General features: G+C 45.2%; 1 protein-coding gene across 3 annotated transcripts in view; it reads left to right on the forward strand.

Moving 5' to 3' along the window:
• The window catches only part of LOC109882373 (plasma membrane calcium-transporting ATPase 3), a 220,816-nt gene that overhangs the window by 144,791 nt on the left and 57,654 nt on the right, over positions 1 to 18,371 (forward strand). The window lies entirely within an intron of this gene.

Consider the following 18,371-nt stretch of genomic DNA (forward strand, 5'->3'; position numbering starts at 1 on the left):
TCATTCTCATTGAAAGTAAGTCTAGAACCGGTGGATCTGTTCTATATGCTCTATCTTCTATGCTTCCTGTTCTTAAGTTTAGTTTTTGTGTCTTTTACATTCAGTAGAATAGGTTTGTATGTAGACCTACTGATAGCAAGCTGTAGAATAGGTTTGTATGTAGACCTACTGATAGCTAGATGTAGACCAACTGATAGCTAGCTGTAGAATTGGTTTTAATATAGACCTACTGATATCTAACTGTAGAATAGGTTTGTATGTAGACCTACTGACATCTAACTGTAGAATAGGTTTGTATGTAGACCTACTGATAGATATCTGTAGAATAGGTTGGTATTTAAAAAAACATTTAAATCACCTTTAGTTAACAAGGTAGGCTAGTTGAGAGCAAGTTCTCATTTACAACTGCGACCTGGCCAAGATAAAGCAAAGCAGTTTGACACAAACAACAACACAGAGTTACACATGGAATAAAACAAACATACAGTCAATAATACAGTAGAAACATCTATATACAGCATGTGCAGATGAGGGAGGATAAGAGAGGTAAGGCAATAAATAGGCCATGGTGGTGAAGTAATTAAAATTAAACACTGGAATGGTAGATGTGCAGAAGATGAATGTGCAAGTAGAGATACAAAGGAGTGCAAAGGAGGAAGATTAATAAATAAATACAGTATGGGGATGAGGTAGTTAGATGGGCTGTTTACAGATGGGCTATGTACAGGTGCAGTGATCTGTGAGCTGCTCTAACAGCTGGTGCTTAAAGCTAGTGAGGGAGATATGAGTCTCCAGCTTCAGAGATTTTTGCAGTTCGTTCCAGTCATTGGCAGCAGAGAACTGGAAGGAAAGGCGACCAATGGAGGAATTGGCGTTGGGGGTGACCAGTGAGATATAGCTGCTAGAGCACATGCTAATGGTGGGTGATGCTATGGTGACCAGTGAGCTGAGATAAGGCGGGGCTTTACCTAGCACTTGTAGATGACCTGGAGCCAGTGGGTTTGGCGATGAGTATGAAGCGAAGTCCAGCCAACGAGAGCATACAGGTCGCAGTGGTGGGTAGTATATATGGCTTTGGTGACAATACGAATGGCACTGTGATAGACTATTATCCAATTTGTTGAGTACAGTGTTGGAGACTATTTTGTAAATGACATGGCCGAAGTCGAGGATCGGCAGGATGGCAACATGAGTGAAGGATGCTTTGTTGCGAAATAGGAAGCCAATTCTAGATTTAACTTTGGATTGGAGATGTATGACGTGAGTCTGTAAGGAGAGTATGCAGTCTAACCAGACACCTAGGTATTTGTAGATGTCCACATATTCTAAGTCAGAACCATCCAGAGTAGTGATGCTGGTCGGGCGGGCAGGTGCGGGCAGCGATCGGTTGAAGAGCATGCATTTAGTTTTACTTAAGAGCAGTTTGAGGCCACGGAAGGAGAGTTGTAATGGCATTGATGCCCGTCTGGAGGTTTGTGAACACAGTGTCCAAAGAAGGGCCAGAAGTATACAGAATGGTATCGTCTGCATAGAGGTGGATGAAAGTATCAACAGTAGCAAGAGCGACATCATTGATGTATACAGAGAAGAGAGTCGGCCCGAGAATTGAACCCTGTGGCACCCTCATAGAGACTGCCAGAGGTCCGGACAACAGGCCCTCCGATTTGACACACTGAACTCTGTCTGAGAAGTAGTTGGTGAACCAGGCAAGGCAGTCATTTGAGAAACCAAGGCTGTTGAGTCTGCCGATAAGAATGCAGTGATTGACAGAGTCGAAAGCCTTGGCCAGGTTGATGAATACGGCTGCACAGTGTTGTATTTTATCGATGCCGGTTATGGTATGATTTAAGACCTTGAGCGTGGCTGAGGTGCACCCATGACTAGCTCGAAAACCAGATTGCATAGCGGAGAAGGTACGGTTGGCTTCGAAATGGCTTTTGAAGACCTTGGAAAGGCAGGGTAGGATAGATATAGGTCTGTAATAGTTTGGGTCTAAAGTGTCCCCCCCTTTGAAGAGGGGGATGACCGCGGCAGATTTCCAATCTTTGGGGATCTCAAACGATACAGAAGAGAGGTTAAACAGACTAGTAATAGGGGTTGCAAAAATTGCGGCTGATAGTTTTAGAGAGAAAGGGTCCAGATTGTTTTGTAGGGGTCCAGATTCAGCAGCTCTTTCAGAACATCGGCTATCTGGATTTGGGTGAAGGAGAAATGGGGAGGCTTGGGCAAGTTGCTGTGGGGGGTGCAGAGCTGTTGACCAGGGTAGGGGTGGCCAGGTGGAAAGCATGGCCGGCCATAGAAAAATGGTTATTGAAATTCTCGAATATCGTAGATTTATCGGTGGTGACAGTGTTTCCTAGCCTCAGTGCAGTGGTCAGCTGTGAGGAGGTGCTCTTATTCTCCATGGACTTTACAGTGTCCCAGAACTTTTTGGAGTTTGTGCTACATGATGCAAATTTCTGCTAGCCTTTGCTTTCCTAACTGCTTGTGTTTATTGGTTCCTAACTTCCCTGAAAAGTTGCATATCATGGGGGCTATTCGATGCTAATGCTGTACGCCACAGGATGTTTTTGTGCTGGTCAAGGGCAATCAGGTCTGGAGTGAACCAAGGGCTATATCTTTTCTTCGTTCTACATTTTTTGAGTGGGGCATGCTTATTTAAGATGGTGAGGAAATTACTTTTAAAGAACGACAAGGCATCCTCTACTGACGGAAGGAGGTCAATATCCTTCCAGGATACCCGGGCCAGGTTGATTAGAAAGGCCTGCTCACTGAAGTTTTTTAGGGAGTGTTTGACAGTGATGAGGGGTGGTCGTTTGACCTCGGACCCATTACGGACGCAGGCAATGAGGCAGTGATCGCTGAGATCCTGGTTGAAGACAGTAGAGGTGTATTTAGAGGGCAGGTTGGTCAGGGTGATATCTATGAGGGTGCCCGTTTTTACAGATTTAGGGTGGTACGCGATAGGTTCCATGATCATTTGTGTGAGATTGAGGATCTATAGACAACAACAAGATAACATATATGACAGGTAATGACTATAGACAACAACAGGATAACATATGTGACAGGTAAATTAAATCTAATTTTATGGAGGAGTAGATTATCTCTATCATCCTAATGGAGGAGTAGATTACATCTATCATCCTGTAGATTACATCTATCATCCTAATGGAGGAGTAGATTTAATCTATCATCCTAATGGAGGTGTAGATTACATCTATCATCCTAATGGAGGAGTAGATTACATCTATCATCCTAATGGAGGAGTAGATTACATCTATCATCCTAATGGAGGAGTAAATTACATCTATCATCCTGTAGATTACATCTATCATCCTAACGGAGGAGTAGATTACATGTATCATCCTAATGGAGGACTAGATTACATCTATCATCCTAATGGAGGTGTAGATTACATCTATCATCTATCATCCTAATGGAGGTGTAGATTACATCTATCATCCTGTAGATTACATCAATCATCCTAATGGAGGAGTAGATTACATCTATCATCCTGTAGATTACATCTATCATCCTAATGGAGGAGCAGATTACATCTGTCATCCTAATGGAGGTTGAGATTACATCTATCATCCTAATGGAGGTGTAGATTACATCTATCATCTATCATCCTAATGGAGGTGTAGATTACATCTATCATCCTGTAGATTACATCAATCATCCTAATGGAGGAGTAGATTACATCTATCATCCTAGTGGAGGTGTAGATTACATCTATCATCCTGTAGATTACATCTATCATCCTAATGGAGGAGTAGATTACATATATCATCCTGTAGATTACATCTATCATCCTAATGGAGGTGTAGATTACATCCATTATCCTGTAGATTACATCTTCCATCCTAATGGAGGTGTAGATTACATATATCATCCTAACGGAGGAGTAGATTACATCTATCATCCTAGTGGAGGTGTAGATTACATCTATCATCCTGTAGATTACATATATCATCCTGTAGATTACATCTATCATCCTAATGGAGGAGTAGATTACATCCATTATCCTGTAGATTACATCTACCATCCTAATGGAGGTGTAGATTACATATATCATCCTAATGGAGGAGTAGATTACATCTATCATCCTGTAGATTACATCTATCACTTCACTGTAGGGGATAGTATTTCACTGTAGGGGACAGTAGTTCACTTCACTGTAGGGGATAGTAGTTCACTGTAGGGGAGAGTAGTTCACTTCACTGTAGGGGATAGTAGTTCACTGTAGGGGACAGTAGTTCACTGTAGGGGACAGTAGTTCACTGTAGGGGACAGTAGTTCACTGTAGGGGACAGTAGTTCACTGTAGGGGAGAGTAGTTCACTTCACTGTAGGGGATAGTAGTTCACTGTAGGGGATAGTAGTTCACTTCACTGTAGGGGATAGTAGTTCACTTCACTGTAGGGGATAGTAGTTCACTGTAGGGGATAGTAGTTCACTGTAGGGGAGAGTCGTTCACTGTAGGGGATAGTAGTTCACTGTAGGGGACAGTAGTTCACTTCACTGTAGGGGATAGTAGTTCACTGTAGGGGACAGTAGTTCACTGTAGGGGAGAGTAGTTCACTTCACTGTAGGGGATAGTAGTTCACTGTAGGGGATAGTAGTTCACTTCACTGTGGGGGATAGTAGTTCACTGTAGGGGATAGTAGTTCACTGTGGGGGAGAGTAGTTCACTGTAGGGGATAGTAGTTCACTGTAGGGGACAGTAGTTCACTTCACTGTAGGGGATAGTAGTTCACTGTAGGGGACAGTAGTTCACTTCAATGTAGGGGATAGTAGTTCACTGTAGGGGACAGTAGTTCACTTCACTGTAGGGGATAGTAGTTCACTGTAGGGGACAGTACTTCACTTCAATGTAGGGGATAGTAGTTCACTGTAGGGGAGAGTAGTTCACTGTAGGGGATAGTAGTTCACTGTAGGGGACAGTAGTTCACTTCACTGTAGGGGATAGTAGTTCACTGTAGGGGAGAGTAGTTCACTGTAGGGGATAGTAGTTCACTGTAGGGGATAGTAGTTCACTGTAGGGGACAGTAGTTCACTTCAATGTAGGGGATAGTAGTTCACTGTAGGGGAGAGTAGTTCACTGTAGGGGATAGTAGTTCACTGTAGGGGACAGTAATTCTCTTCACTGTAGGGGATAGTAGTTCACTGTAGGGGATAGTAGTTCACTGTAGGGGATAGTAGTTCACTGTAGGGGATAGTAGGTCACTGTAGGGGATAGTAGTTCACTGTAGGGGACAGTAGTTCACTTCACTGTAGGGGATAGTAGTTCACTTCACTGTAGGGGATAGTAGTTCACTGTAGGGGATAGTAGTTCACTGTAGGGGATAGTAGTTCACTGTAGGGGAGAGTAGTTCACTGTAGGGGATAGTAGTTCACTGTAGGGGACAGTTGTTCACTGTAGGGGATAGTAGTTCACTGTAGGGGATAGTAGTTCACTGTAGGGGATAGTAGTTCACTGTAGGGGATAGTAGTTCACTGTAGGGGAGAGTAGTTCACTGTATGGGAGAGCAGTTCACTGTAGGGGAGAGGAGTTCACTGTAGGGGACAGTAGTACACTTCACTGTAGGGGATAGTAGTTCACTGTAGGGGATAGTAGTTCACTGTAGGGGACAGTCGTTCACTTCACTGTAGGGGATAGTAGTTCACTGTAGGGGACAGTAGTTCACTGTAGGGGATAGTAGTTCACTGTAGGGGATAGTAGTTCACTGTAGGGGATAGTAGTTCACTGTAGGGGATAGTAGTTCACTGTAGGGGATAGTAGTTCACTGTAGGGGGAGTAGTTCACTTCACTGTAGGGGATAGTAGTTCACTGTAGGGGATAGTAGTTCACTGTAGGGGATAGTAGTTCACTGTAGGGGAGAGTAGTTCACTGTAGGGGATAGTAGTTCACTGTAGGGGACAGTTGTTCACTGTAGGGGATAGTAGTTCACTGTAGGGGATAGTAGTTCACTGTAGGGGATAGTAGTTCACTGTAGGGGATAGTAATTCACTGTAGGGGATAGTAGTTCACTGTAGGGGAGAGTAGTTCACTGTAGGGGAGAGTAGTTCACTGTAGGGGATAGTAGTTCACTGTAGGGGAGAGTAGTTCACTGTAGGGGATAGTAGTTCACTGTAGGGGATAGTAGTTCACTGTAGGGGATAGTAGTTCACTGTAGGGGAGAGTAGTTCACTGTAGGGGACAGTAGTTCACTGTAGGGGAGAGTAGTTCACTGTAGGGGATAGTAGTTCACTGTAGGGGATAGTAGTTCACTGTAGGGGACAGTAGTTCACTTCAATGTAGGGGATAGTAGTTCACTGTAGGGGACAGTAGTTCACTGTAGGGGAGAGTAGTTCACTGTAGGGGACAGTAGTTCACTGTAGGGGAGAGTAGTTCACTGTAGAGTAGAGTAGTTCACTGTAGGGGAGAGTAGTTCACTGTAGAGTAGAGTAGTTCACTGTAGGGGAGAGTAGTTCACTGTAGGGGACAGTAGTTCACTGTAGGGGAGAGTGGTTCACTGTAGGGGATAATAGTTCACTGTAGGGGACAGTAGTTCACTTCACTGTAGGGGATAGTAGTTCACTGTAGGGGACAGTAGTTCACTTCACTGTAGGGGATAGTAGTTCACTGTAGGGGACAGTAGTTCACTTCACTGTAGGGGATAGTAGTTAACTTCACTGTAGGGGATAGTAGTTCACTGTAGGGGATAGTAGTTCACTGTAGGGGAGAGTAGTTCACTTCGCTGTAGGGGATAGTAGTTCACTGTAGGGGATAGTAGTTCACTGTAGGGGATAGTAGTTCACTGTAGGGGATAGTAGTTCACTTCACTGTAGGGGATAGCAGTTCACTGTAGGGGACAGTAGTTCACTGTAGGGGATAGTAGTTCACTGTAGGGGATAGTAGTTCACTTCACTGTAGGGGATAGTAGTTCACTGTAGGGGATAGTAGTTCACTGTGGGGGATAGTAGTTCACTGTAGGGGAGAGTAGTTCACTTCACTGTAGGGGATAGTAGTTCACTGTAGGGGACAGTAGTTCACTGTAGGGGATAGTAGTTCACTGTAGGGGATAGTAGTTCACTTCACTGTAGGGGATAGTAGTTCACTGTAGGGGATAGTAGTTCACTGTAGGGGATAGTAGTTCACTTCCCTGTAGGGGATAGTAGTTCACTGTAGGGGATAGTAGTTCACTGTAGGGGACAGTAGTTCACTTCAATGTAGGGGATAGTAGTTCACTGTAAGGGACAGTTGTTCACTGTAGGGGATAGTAGTTCACTGTAGGTGATAGTAGTTCACTTCACTGTAGGGGATAGTAGTTCACTGTAGGGAATAGTAGTTCACTGTAGGGGATAGTAGTTCACTGTAGGGGATAGTAGTTTACTCTAGGGGAGAGTAGTTCACTGTAGGGGATAGTAGTTCACTGTAGGGGATAGTAGTTTACTCTAGGGGAGAGTAGTTCACTGTAGGGGATAGTAGTTCACTGTAGGGGACAGTAGTTCACTGTAGGGGATAGTAGTTCACTGTAGGGGATAGTAGTTCACTGTAGGGGATAGTAGTTCACTGTAGGGGATAGTAGTTCACTGTAGGGGATAGTAGTTCACGTAGGGGAGAGTAGTTCACTGTAGGGGACAGTAGTTCACTGTAGGGGAGAGTAGTTCACTGTAGGGTATAGTAGTTCACTGTAGGGACAGTAGTTCACTCACTGTAGGGGATAGTAGTTCACTGTGGGGGATAGTGGTTCACTGTAGGGGATAGTAGTTCACTGTAGAGTAGAGTAGTTCACTGTAGGGGAGAGTAGTTCACTGTAGGGGACAGTAGTTCACTGTAGGGGAGAGTGGTTCACTGTAGGGGATAATAGTTCACTGTAGGGGACAGTAGTTCACTTCACTGTAGGGGATAGTAGTTCACTGTAGGGACAGTAGTTCACTTCACTGTAGGGGATAGTAGTTCACTGTAGGGGACAGTAGTTCACTTCACTGTAGGGGATAGTAGTTGACTTCACTGTAGGGGATAGTAGTTCACTGTAGGGGATAGTAGTTCACTGTAGGGGAGAGTAGTTCACTTCACTGTAGGGGATAGTAGTTCACTGTAGGGGATAGTAGTTCACTGTAGGGGATAGTAGTTCACTTCACTGTAGGGGATAGCAGTTCACTGTAGGGGACAGTAGTTCACTGTAGGGGATAGTAGTTCACTGTAGGGGATAGTAGTTCACTTCACTGTAGGGGATAGTAGTTCACTGTAGGGGATAGTAGTTCACTGTAGGGGATAGTAGTTCACTGTAGGGGAGAGTAGTTCACTTCACTGTAGGGGATAGTAGTTCACTGTAGGGGACAGTAGTTCACTGTAGGGGATAGTAGTTCACTGTAGGGGATAGTAGTTCACTTCACTGTAGGGGATAGTAGTTCACTGTAGGGGATAGTAGTTCACTGTAGGGGGATAGTAGTTCACTTCCCTGTAGGGGATAGTAGTTCACTGTAGGGGATAGTAGTTCACTGTAGGGGACAGTAGTTCACTTCAATGTAGGGGATAGTAGTTCACTGTAAGGGACAGTTGTTCACTGTAGGGGATAGTAGTTCACTGTAGGTGATAGTAGTTCACTTCACTGTAGGGAATAGTAGTTCACTGTAGGGGATAGTAGTTCACTGTAGGGGATAGTAGTTTACTCTAGGGGAGAGTAGTTCACTGTAGGGGATAGTAGTTCACTGTAGGGGATAGTAGTTTACTCTAGGGGAGAGTAGTTCACTGTAGGGGATAGTAGTTCACTGTAGGGGACAGTAGTTCACTGTAGGGGATAGTAGTTCACTGTAGGGGATAGTAGTTCACTGTAGGGGATAGTAGTTCACTGTAGGGGATAGTAGTTCACTGTAGGGGATAGTAGTTCACTGTAGGGGAGAGTAGTTCACTGTAGGGGACAGTAGTTCACTGTAGGGGAGAGTAGTTCACTGTAGGGTATAGTTAGTTCACTGTAGGGGACAGTAGTTCACTTCACTGTAGGGGATAGTAGTTCACTGTGGGGGATAGTGGTTCACTGTAGGGGATAGTAGTTCACTGTAGAGTAGAGTAGTTCACTGTAGGGGAGAGTAGTTCACTGTAGGGGACAGTAGTTCACTGTAGGGAGAGTGGTTCACTGTAGGGGATAATAGTTCACTGTAGGGGACAGTAGTTCACTTCACTGTAGGGATAGTAGTTCACTGTAGGGGACAGTAGTTCACTTCACTGTAGGGGATAGTAGTTCACTGTAGGGGACAGTAGTTCACTTCACTGTAGGGGATAGTAGTTAACTTCACTGTAGGGGATAGTAGTTCACTGTAGGGGATAGTAGTTCACTGTAGGGGAGAGTAGTTCACTTCACTGTAGGGGATAGTAGTTCACTGTAGGGGATAGTAGTTCACTGTAGGGGATAGTAGTTCACTGTAGGGGATAGTAGTTCACTTCACTGTAGGGGATAGCAGTTCACTGTAGGGGACAGTAGTTCACTGTAGGGGATAGTAGTTCACTGTAGGGGATAGTAGTTCACTTCACTGTAGGGGATAGTAGTTCACTGTAGGGGATAGTAGTTCACTGTAGGGGATAGTAGTTCACTGTAGGGGAGAGTAGTTCACTTCACTGTAGGGGATAGTAGTTCACTGTAGGGGACAGTAGTTCACTGTAGGGGATAGTAGTTCACTGTAGGGGATAGTAGTTCACTTCACTGTAGGGGATAGTAGTTCACTGTAGGGGATAGTAGTTCACTGTAGGGGATAGTAGTTCACTTCCCTGTAGGGGATAGTAGTTCACTGTAGGGGATAGTAGTTCACTGTAGGGGGACAGTAGTTCACTTCAATGTAGGGGATAGTAGTTCACTGTAAGGGACAGTTGTTCACTGTAGGGGATAGTAGTTCACTGTAGGTGATAGTAGTTCACTTCACTGTAGGGGATAGTAGTTCACTGTAGGGAATAGTAGTTCACTGTAGGGGATAGTAGTTCACTGTAGGGGATAGTAGTTTACTCTAGGGGAGAGTAGTTCACTGTAGGGGATAGTAGTTCACTGTAGGGGACAGTAGTTCACTGTAGGGGATAGTAGTTCACTGTAGGGGATAGTAGTTCACTGTAGGGGATAGTAGTTCACTGTAGGGGATAGTAGTTCACTGTAGGGGATAGTAGTTCACTGTAGGGGATAGTAGTTCACTGTAGGGGATAGTAGTTCACTGTAGGGGATAGTAGTTCACTGTAGGGGATAGTAGTTCACTGTAGGGGATAGTAGTTCACTGTAGGGGATAGTAGTTCACTGTAGGGGAGAGTAGTTCACTTCACTGTAGGGGATAGTAGTTCACTGTAGGGGATAGTAGTTCACTGTAGGGGATAGTAGTTCACTGTAGGGGATAGTAGTTCACTGTAGGGGATAGTAGTTCACTGTAGGGGACAGTTGTTCACTGTAGGGGATAGTAGTTCACTGTAGGGGATAGTAGTTCACTGTAGGGTATAGTAGTTCACTGTAGGGGATAGTAGTTTCACTGTAGGGGATAGTAGTTCACTGTAGGGGATAGTAGTTCACTGTAGGGGAGAGTAGTTCACTGTAGGGGAGAGTAGTTCACTGTAGGGGATAGTAGTTCACTGTAGGGGATAGTAGTTCACTGTAGGGGATAGTAGTTCACTGTAGGGGATAGTAGTTCACTGTAGGGGATTGTAGTTCACTGTAGGGGAGAGTAGTTCACTGTAGGGGACAGTAGTTCACTGTAGGGGAGAGTAGTTCACTGTAGGGGATAATAGTTCACTGTAGGGGACAGTAGTTCACTTCACTGTAGGGGATAGTAGTTCACTGTAGGGGACAGTAGTTCACTTCACTGTAGGGGATAGTAGTTCACTGTAGGGGACAGTAGTTCACTTCACTGTAGGGGATAGTAGTTAACTTCACTGTAGGGGATAGTAGTTCACTGTAGGGGATAGTAGTTCACTGTAGGGGAGAGTAGTTCACTTCACTGTAGGGGATAGTAGTTCACTGTAGGGGATAGTAGTTCACTGTAGGGGATAGTAGTTCACTGTAGGGGATAGTAGTTTCACTTCACTGTAGGGGATAGTAGTTCACTGTAGGGGACAGTAGTTTCACTGTAGGGGATAGTAGTTCACTGTAGGGGAGAGTAGTTCACTTCACTGTAGGGGATAGTAGTTCACTGTAGGGGACAGTAGTTCACTGTAGGGGATAGTAGTTCACTGTAGGGGATAGTAGTTCACTTCACTGTAGGGGATAGTAGTTCACTTCACTGTAGGGGATAGTAGTTCACTGTAGGGGATAGTAGTTCACTGTAGGGGATAGTAGTTCACTTCCCTGTAGGGGATAGTAGTTCACTGTAGGGTATAGTAGTTCACTGTAGGGGATAGTAGTTCACTGTAGGGGACAGTAGTTCACTTCAATGTAGGGGATAGTAGTTCACTGTAAGGGACAGTTGTTCACTGTAGGGGATAGTAGTTCACTGTAGGGGATAGTAGTTCACTTCATGTAGGGGATAGTAGTTCACTGTAGGGGATAGTAGTTCACTCTAGGGGAGAGTAGTTCACTGTAGGGGATAGTAGTTCACTGTAGGGGACAGTAGTTCACTGTAGGGGATAGTAGTTCACTGTAGGGGATAGTAGTTCACTGTAGGGGATAGTAGTTCACTGTAGGGGATAGTAGTTCACTGTAGGGGATAGTAGTTCACTGTAGGGGATAGTAGTTCACTGTAGGGGATAGTAGTTCACTGTAGGGGAGAGTAGTTCACTGTAGGGGAGAGTAGTTCACTGTAGGGGACAGTTGTCCACTGTAGGGGAGAGTCGTTCACTGTAGGGGATAGTAGTTCACTGTAGGGGATAGTAGTTCACTGTAGGGGATAGTAGTTCACTGTAGGGGATAGTAGTTCACTGTAGGGGATAGTAGTTCACTGTAGGGGATAGTAGTTCACTGTAGGGGAGAGTAGTTCACTGTAGGGGACAGTAGTTCACTGTAGGGGAGAGTAGTTCACTGTAGGGGATAGTAGTTCACTGTAGGGGACAGTAGTTCACTTCACTGTAGGGGATAGTAGTTCACTGTAGGGGATAGTAGTTCACTGTAGGGGATAGTAGTTCACTGTAGGGGAGAGTAGTTCACTGTAGGGGAGAGTAGTTCACTGTAGGGGACAGTAGTTCACTGTAGGGGAGAGTAGTTCACTGTAGGGGATAGTAGTTCACTGTAGGGGACAGTAGTTCACTTCACTGTAGGGGATAGTAGTTCACTGTAGGGGAGAGTAGTTCACTTCACTTTAGGGGATAGTAGTTCACTGTAGGGGACAGTAGTTCACTTCACTGTAGGGATAGTAGTTCACTTCACTGTAGGGGATAGTAGTTCACTGTAGGGGATAGTAGTTCACTGTAGGGGAGAGTAGTTCACTTCACTGTAGGGGGAGAGTAGTTCACTGTAGGGGATAGTAGTTCACTGTAGGGGATAGTAGTTCACTTCACTGTAGGGGATAGTAGTTCACTGTAGGGGACAGTAGTTCACTGTAGGGGATAGTAGTTCACTGTAAGGGGATAGTAGTTCACTGTAGGGGATAGTAGTTCACTGTAGGGGATAGTAGTTCACTGTAGGGGATAGTAGTTCACTGTAGGGGAGAGTAGTTCACTGTAGGGGACAGTAGTTCACTGTAGGGAGAGTAGTTCACTGTAGGGGATAGTAGTTCACTGTAGGGGACAGTAGTTCACTTCACTGTAGGGGATAGTAGTTCACTGTAGGGGACAGTAGTTCACTTCACTGTAGGGGATAGTAGTTCACTGTAGGGGACAGTAGTTCACTTCACTGTAGGGGATAGTAGTTCACTTCACTGTAGGGGATAGTAGTTCACTGTAGGGGATAGTAGTTCACTGTAGGGGAGAGTAGTTCACTTCACTGTAGGGGATAGTAGTTCACTGTAGGGGATAGTAGTTCACTGTAGGGGATAGTAGTTCACTGTAGGGGATAGTAGTTCACTTCACTATAGGGGATAGTAGTTCACTGTAGGGGACAGTAGTTCACTGTAGGGGATAGTAGTTCACTGTAGGGGATAGTAGTTCACTTCACTGTGGGGGATAGTAGTTCACTGTAGGGGATAGTAGTTCACTGTAGGGGATAGTAGTTCACTGTAGGGGAGAGTAGTTCACTTCACTGTAGGGGATAGTAGTTCACTGTAGGGGATAGTAGTTCACTTCACTGTAGGGGATAGTAGTTCACTGTAGGGGATAGTAGTTCACTGTAGGGGATAGTAGTTCACTTCCCTGTAGGGGATAGTAGTTCACTGTAGGGGATAGTAGTTCACTGTAGGGGATAGTAGTTCACTGTAGGGGACAGTAGTTCACTTCAATGTAGGGGATAGTAGTTCACTGTAGGGGACAGTTGTTCACTGTAGGGGATAGTAGTTCACTCTAGGGGATAGTAGTTCACTTCACTGTAGGGGATAGTAGTTCACTGTAAGGAATAGTAGTTACTGTAGGGGATAGTAGTTCACTCTAGGGGAGAGTAGTTCACTGTAGGGGATAGTAGTTCACTTCCCTGTAGGGGATAGTAGTTCACTGTAGGGGATAGTAGTTCACTGTAGGGGATAGTAGTTCACTGTAGGGGACAGTAGTTCACTTCAATGTAGGGGATAGTAGTTCACTGTAGGGGACAGTTGTTCACTGTAGGGGATAGTAGTTCACTCTAGGGGATAGTAGTTCACTTCACTGTAGGGGATAGTAGTTTCACTGTAAGGAATAGTAGTTCACTGTAGGGGATAGTAGTTCACTCTAGGGGAGAGTAGTTCACTGTAGGGGATAGTAGTTCACTGTAGGGGACGTAGTTCACTGTAGGGGATAGTAGTTCACTGTAGGGGATAGTAGTTCACTGTAGGGGATAGTAGTTCACTGTAGGGGATAGTAGTTCACTGTAGGGGATAGTAGTTCACTGTAGGGGATAGTAGTTCACTGTAGGGGATAGTAGTTCACTGTAGGGGAGAGTAGTTCACTGTAGGGGAGAGTAGTTCACTGTAGGGGACAGTAGTCCACTGTAGGGGAGAGTAGTTCACTGTAGGGGATAGTAGTTCACTGTAGGGGATAGTAGTTCACTGTAGGGGATAGTAGTTCAATGTAGGGGATAGTAGTTCACTGTAGGGGATAGTAGTTCACTGTAGGGGATAGTAGTTCACTGTAGGGGAGAGTAGTTCACTGTAGGGGACAGTAGTTCACTGTAGGGGAGAGTAGTTCACTGTAGGGGATAGTAGTTCACTGTAGGGGACAGTAGTTCACTTCACTGTAGGGGATAGTAGTTCACTGTAGGGGTAGTAGTTCACTGTAGGGGATAGTAGTTCACTGTAGGGGAGAGTAGTTCACTGTAGGGGAGAGTAGTTCACTGTAGGGGACAGTAGTTCACTGTAGGGGAGAGTAGTTCACTGTAGGGGATAGTAGTTCACTGTAGGGGACAGTAGTTCACTTCACTGTAGGGGATAGTAGTTCACTGTAGGGGATAGTAGTTCACTTCACTGTAGGGGATAGTAGTTCACTGTAGGGGACAGTAGTTCACTGTAGGGGATAGTAGTTCACTGTAGGGGAGAGTAGTTCACTTCACTGTAGGGGATAGTAGTTCACTGTAGGGGACAGTAGTTCACTGTAGGGGATAGTAGTTCACTGTAGGGGATAGTAGTTCACTTCACTGTAGGGGATAGTAGTTCACTGTAGGGGATAGTAGTTCACTGTAGGGGATAGTAGTTCACTTCCCTGTAGGGGATAGTAGTTCACTGTAGGGGATAGTAGTTCACTGTAGGGGATAGTAGTTCACTTCACTGTAGGGGAGAGTAGTTCACTGTAGGGGATAGTAGTTCACTGTAGGGGATAGTAGTTCACTTCACTGTAGGGGATAGTAGTTCACTGTAGGGGACAGTAGTTCACTGTAGGGGATAGTAGTTCACTGTAGGGGATAGTAGTTCACTGTAGGGGATAGTAGTTCACTGTAGGGGATAGTAGTTCACTGTAGGGGAGAGTAGTTCACTGTAGGGGACAGTAGTTCACTGTAGGGGAGAGTAGTTCACTGTAGGGGATAGTAGTTCACTGTAGGGGACAGTAGTTCACTGTAGGGGAGAGTAGTTCACTGTAGGGGACAGTAGTTCACTGTAGGGGAGAGTAGTTCACTGTAGGGGATAATAGTTCACTGTAGGGGACAGTAGTTCACTTCACTGTAGGGGATAGTAGTTCACTGTAGGGGACAGTAGTTCACTTCACTGTAGGGGATAGTAGTTCACTGTAGGGGACAGTAGTTCACTTCACTGTAGGGGATAGTAGTTCACTGTAGGGGATAGTAGTTCACTGTAGGGGAGAGTAGTTCACTTCACTGTAGGGGATAGTAGTTCACTGTAGGGGATAGTAGTTCACTGTAGGGGATAGTAGTTCACTGTAGGGGATAGTAGTTCACTTCACTGTAGGGATAGTAGTTCACTGTAGGGGACAGTAGTTCACTGTAGGGGATAGTAGTTCACTGTAGGGGATAGTAGTTCTTCACTGTAGGGGATAGTAGTTCACTGTAGGGGATAGTAGTTCACTGTAGGGGATAGTAGTTCACTGTAGGGGAGAGTAGTTCACTTCACTGTAGGGGATAGTAGTTCACTGTAGGGGATAGTAGTTCACTTCACTGTAGGGGATAGTAGTTCACTGTAGGGGATAGTAGTTCACTATAGGGGATAGTAGTTCACTCTAGGGGATAGTAGTTCACTTCACTGTAGGGGATAGTAGTTCACTGTAAGGAATAGTAGTTCACTGTAGGGGATAGTAGTTCACTGTAGGGGATAGTAGTTCACTGTAGGGGAGAGTAGTTCACTTCCCTGTAGGGGATAGTAGTTCACTGTAGGGGATAGTAGTTCACTGTAGGGGATAGTAGTTCACTGTAGGGGACAGTAGTTCACTTCAATGTAGGGGATAGTAGTTCACTGTAGGGGACAGTTGTTCACTGTAGGGGATAGTAGTTCACTCTAGGGGATAGTAGTTCACTTCACTGTAGGGGATAGTAGTTCACTGTAAGGAATAGTAGTTCACTGTAGGGGATAGTAGTTCACTCTAGGGGAGAGTAGTTCACTGTAGGGGATAGTAGTTCACTGTAGGGGATAGTAGTTCACTTCCCTGTAGGGGATAGTAGTTCACTGTAGGGGATAGTAGTTCACTGTAGGGGATAGTAGTTCACTGTAGGGGACAGTAGTTCACTTCAATGTAGGGGATAGTAGTTCACTGTAGGGGACAGTTGTTCACTGTAGGGGATAGTAGTTCACTCTAGGGGATAGTAGTTCACTTCACTGTAGGGGATAGTAGTTCACTGTAAGGAATAGTAGTTCACTGTAGGGGATAGTAGTTCACTCTAGGGGAGAGTAGTTCACTGTAGGGGATAGTAGTTCACTGTAGGGGACAGTAGTTCACTGTAGGGGATAGTAGTTCACTGTAGGGGATAGTAGTTCACTGTAGGGGATAGTAGTTCACTGTAGGGGAGAGTAGTTCACTGTAGGGGACAGTAGTTCACTGTAGGGGAGAGTAGTTCACTGTAGGGGATAGTAGTTCACTGTAGGGGACAGTAGTTCACTTCACTGTAGATGATAGTAGTTCACTGTAGGGTGTAGTAGTTCACTGTAGGGATGGTAGTTCACTGTAGGGGAGAGTAGTTCACTGTAGGGGAGAGTAGTTCACTGTAGGGGAGAGTAGTTCACTGTAGGGAATAGTAGTTCACTGTAGGGGATAGTAGTTCACTGTAGGGGATAGTAGTTCACTGTAGGGGACAGTAGTTCACTGTAGGGGATAGTAGTTCACTGTAGGGGATAGTAGTTCACTGTAGGGGATAGTAGTTCACTGTAGGGGATAGTAGTTCACTGTAGGGGATAGTAGTTCACTGTAGGGGATAGTAGTTCACTGTAGGGGAGAGTAGTTCACTGTAGGGGAGAGTAGTTCACTGTAGGGGACAGTAGTTCACTGTAGGGGACAGTAGTTCACTGTAGGGGATAATAGTTCACTGTAGGGGATAGTAGTTCACTGTAGGGGATAGTAGTTCACTATAGGGGATAGTAGTTCACTGTAGGGGATAGTAGTTCACTGTAGGGGAGAGTAGTTCACTGTAGGGGATAGTAGTTCACTGTAGGGGACAGTAGTTCACTTCACTGTAGGGGATAGTAGTTCACTGTAGGGGATAGTAGTTCACTGTAGGGGATAGTAGTTCACTGTAGGGGAGAGTAGTTCACTGTAGGGGACAGTAGTTCACTGTAGGGGATAGTAGTTCACTTTAGGGGACAGTAGTTCACTTCACTGTAGGGGATAGTAGTTCACTGTAGGGGACAGTAGTTCACTTCACTGTAGGGGATAGTAGTTCACTGTAGGGGACAGTAGTTCACTTCACTGTAGGGGATAGTAGTTCACTGTAGGGGATAGTAGTTCACTGTAGGGAGAGTAGTTCACTTCACTGTAGGGGATAGTAGTTCGCTGTAGGGGATAGTAGTTCACTGTAGGGGATAGTAGTTCACTTCACTGTAGGGGATAGTAGTTCACTGTAGGGGACAGTAGCTCACTGTAGGGGATAGTAGTTCACTGTAGGGGATAGTAGTTCACTTCACTGTAGGGGATTGTAGTTCACTGTAGGGGATAGTAGTTCACTGTAGGGGACAGTAGTTCACTTCACTGTAGGGGATAGTAGTTCACTGTAGGGGATAGTAGTTCACTGTAGGGGATAGTAGTTCACTGTAGGGGAGAGTAGTTCACTGTAGGGGACAGTAGTTCACTGTAGGGGATAGTAGTTCACTGTAGGGGACAGTAGTTCACTTCACTGTAGGGGATAGTAGTTCACTGTAGGGGACAGTAGTTCACTTCACTGTAGGGGATAGTAGTTCACTGTAGGGGACAGTAGTTCACTTCACTGTAGGGGATAGTAGTTCACTGTAGGGGATAGTAGTTCACTGTAGGGGAGAGTAGTTCACTTCACTGTAGGGGATAGTAGTTCACTGTAGGGGATAGTAGTTCACTGTAGGGGATAGTAGTTCACTGTAGGGGACAGTAGTTCACTTCACTGTAGGGGATAGTAGTTCACTGTAGGGGATAGTAGTTCACTGTAGGGGAGAGTAGTTCACTTAACTGTAGGGGATAGTAGTTCACTGTAGGGGATAGTAGTTCACTGTAGGGGACAGTAGTTCACTGTAGGGGATAGTAGTTCACTGTAGGGGATAGTAGTTCACTTCACTGTAGGGGATTGTAGTTCACTGTAGGGGATAGTAGTTCACTGTAGGGGATAGTAGTTCACTGTAGGGGATAGTAGTTCACTATAGGGGATAGTAGTTCACTGTAGGGGATAGTAGTTCACTGTAGGGGAGAGTAGTTCACTGTAGGGGAAAGTAGTTCACTGTAGGGGAGAGTAGTTC

Source organism: Oncorhynchus kisutch, linkage group LG24, assembly GCF_002021735.2.
Source record: "Oncorhynchus kisutch isolate 150728-3 linkage group LG24, Okis_V2, whole genome shotgun sequence".
In the NCBI taxonomy this organism is placed as follows: Eukaryota; Metazoa; Chordata; class Actinopteri; order Salmoniformes; family Salmonidae; genus Oncorhynchus; species Oncorhynchus kisutch.